Consider the following 3,557-nt stretch of genomic DNA (forward strand, 5'->3'; position numbering starts at 1 on the left):
CACACACACACACACACACACACACACACACACACACACACACACACACTCATACACACGTATATATAATTGTTACACTGACCTCGATTTCCTGCAGTCATGGTGTTCCCGTGTTGTTGGAAGGGTCTTCCTGCTCTCTTTGTTGGAAATCCTGCTTGTCCAGCTAATTCTCTCTCTCACACACACACACATTCACAAACTCACACACACACACACACACACAGATGAGTGGACATGGGGAGGGACGAACACATGTTAGGTGGCTTCCGTCCCCTTTCCGGATTTACCCGACCATGCTCGCCTCCTGATCTGTCCTCTTTTTGTGTCTGTTGTTTTTACTCTGTTTATGATTAACTTGTCAGGAAACTGCGTCGGCTCGGGGAACCTGTTGGCTTACGTCAGTGCTTTGAAAAGACTATTGTACAGTATTCGTACACACTGTTTCTTACATCAGCTCGGAAAAGGAATCAGAAGGGACCAATTTTTCATACGCGTTGAAATATAGTTTGGTTTGTAGCCTTTGTGACAAATTAATTAAAAAAAAAACAACGAGGGTTAGAACAGAATAGTTCATATTTTGACTGTATCAGAGAGCCATATGCTCTCATTTCTGCTGGCAGTCATTAAGCTAAGTAGAAAGTCAATGAATCTGGTGGGGGGGGGGGGTTGATCTGTCATAGTTTCTGTGACAAGCATCCAAAAACTGTTAAATTTACTGTAACTTGATGTTTGCATGTAGCTTCTGGCATGGCATTCAAACGCATGCAAACACTGGCAGGCATGCGGGCATGCAAATGACAACAAAACAAGGGTGTTTGCCCATCCATCGGTCAAACTCTCTCCCCTAAAATAGAAAGTTTATGATCATGTTCGCTTGATTGATAAAATGTGTGAAAGTAGTCAAATTGTAAACAGAGCAGGGTCGCTATAAATGGAGAGTTACTGGCAAATAGCTTAAGATGCAAGGTTGACAAAAAAAAAATCACGTGTTGCAGGAGAAGTATCATTTTAACAATCATTTTCTGTAAATTCATGACCAATAAATGTCTGGCATTCCATGCCTTTGATTTCAGAGTTTTGAGCAATGATCGTTATGTTTTAAAAAGTTAGAGTTGTTTTGATCGATGTGTTCAATCCCATGTGATCATGTGAAATCATGACTATGTGTTAACAAAAACCCGCAGCTACTGCCTCACCTGATTTATCTCTGTATCTGTAAATCTGGCCAAGTTACAGCCACTTTGGTGTTGATGCGTTTTGTCGATCATCTCAAATTGGGCTGACTCCAAAATTTAATCGGTCGTAGACGTACATGCAATTGTTGCTTTCTGATAGTTTTGTTCAAATAGGTTCAGTGGTTCATGAGATATGTTGCTAACAGACAGACAGAGTTGACTTCTATAGTTAAAGATAATGTTTTCAAACCAGGTATTTCTAAGTTGATGGAGCTTAGCCAACATTTAGTATAACGCTCAGTTACCACCACACCAAATTTGAGCTGAACATTTATAAAATTGGTACCTTTCCCTGTGCTTAGCTGTGTTGACCATCTAGAATGTGACTGATTCCAAAAGATAATCAGTCGTAGACGTACATCCAATGATCGCTAAATTAGAGTTTCATTCAAATGGGTTCAATGGTTCGTGAGATATTTTGCTAACAGTATGGTCAAATGAGAGCATGTACTGTATAATAGCACAGCAGCTGATATATAAGTAAGAGCCGTGGCTAATGAATCTGGAGAAGAAGAGATCGTTCCACAAGTGCACTGAGGCTGACGCAGCACTGACCTCACAATCCTCTTCCAGCCAGCAACAGTGTGTGTGTGTGTATGTGTGTCTGTAATGGTCTATCTCGCTGTGTTTCTGTGGAGAAAGGGACATCGGTGTGAGTCATCCAGCAGTGATTGAATTAGCCGAACTTTGGCTGAACACTCACGGGGAAAAGACAGGAAAAGCTGAATACATTACCTCAGGAATCGGAGAACACATCTCTGAGACAGACAGACAGTCTGGCAGTGGGAGTGTCGCCCGGTTTTACGAAGACAAAAAAAAAACCTCACCCAGCTTTATTAAAGCTTTACATAAAGCCTGAACTCATCCGTTCTCATACACTGCTTGCAGAAGAGCGCTGAAAGACACGAGGTCTCTTTGTAAAATTTATTTGAAAACATCTGGAGGATTACTTAAGTCCAGAACGTCATGTGGTTTCTTCAGCTGATTTTCTGTCAGACAAGGGGGGGGGGGGGGGGGACAATGGAAAAGTTCTGATTAAATCTGTTTGGGATGTGAGAAAAGAGGGGGAAAAACCATTTGCACCAGTGTCTGGCTCAGTTTAAACAGAGAACTTTTGAACAGACTCTGCTTCAACATGTGATGAGGGCACAGCTGCTGAAATCTGTTGTTCAGAAGTAGGTCAAACGTGGTGTTTACAGACTCATGCAAATATTTACTACACCTCTATTGCTTCACTGAGGGGTTTTCATTATGGTCTTACAGGGCTGTAAAAACTATGAGGAGATTAGTTCTTCAAGATTTTGTTGCACTTGGAATTATGTCGGTGTTGTCTTACTAGATTGTGAAGCAACAGAAGTGCACAAAGTACAAAACAAATCAGCCTTTGAAGGCTTGTCACCATGAGATAACTACTTCCTGTTGTGTTTTTGTTTTTTAATGGTAGAGATTAAAAACACAAGAGTTTTTGATCCAACCTACATGCTATGAGAGTTTTCTCAAAAACAAAATCATCTGTCTCAGGAATCAGATTTCTTTTGAAGTGAAGCTCTTTGGAAACATTCTAAACAGTGAAGCCCCGCAAAGCTGTCCTTCACAATTTGTGTCTTTTGTGGACAAGAAACCTAGCTACTTGTAGTTTGCGGTAATCCCTGTGATAATCAGAAATACAGTACAGGAAGAAACATCTTTTTTGTGCGTTTTTGGTGAGTTTTCAAGCTAAATTATTAAGAACAATATACAGCGGGTAAAATAAGTATTGAACACGTCAACATTTTTCTCAGTAAATATATTACTAGAGGTGCTAATGACATGAAATTTTCACCAGATGTYGGTAACAACCCAAGTGATCCATACATACAAAGAAATCAAACCATAAATGTCCAGAAATGAAGTTATTTGTAATAATGTGGAATGGTACAGGGAAAAAGTACAATGACAGCTTCAAGACGCCTCCTGTATGGAGAAACTAGTGGCATGCAATGCTCGGGTGTGATTTTGGCCCATTCTTCCACAAACAGTCTTCAAATCTTGAAGGTTTCGTGGACCTCTTCTATGAACTCTGATCTTTAGTTCTTTCCGTAGATTTTCTGTTGGATTCAGGTCAGGTGATTGGCTGGGCCATTCCAGCAGCTTTAGTTTCTTTCTCTGAAACCAACTGAGAGTTTCCTTGGCTTTGTGTTTGGGCTCATTGTCTTGCTGAAATGTCCAGCCACGTTTCATCTTCATCATCCTGGTAGATGGAAGCAGATTTTTATCAAGAATGTCTCTGTACGTTTTTCCACTCATCCTTCCTTCAATTATTTGAAGTTTGCCAGTACCATA

The sequence above is a fragment of the Austrofundulus limnaeus genome, unplaced genomic scaffold (genome assembly GCF_001266775.1).
Source record: "Austrofundulus limnaeus strain Quisiro unplaced genomic scaffold, Austrofundulus_limnaeus-1.0 Scaffold19, whole genome shotgun sequence".
In the NCBI taxonomy this organism is placed as follows: Eukaryota; Metazoa; Chordata; class Actinopteri; order Cyprinodontiformes; family Rivulidae; genus Austrofundulus; species Austrofundulus limnaeus.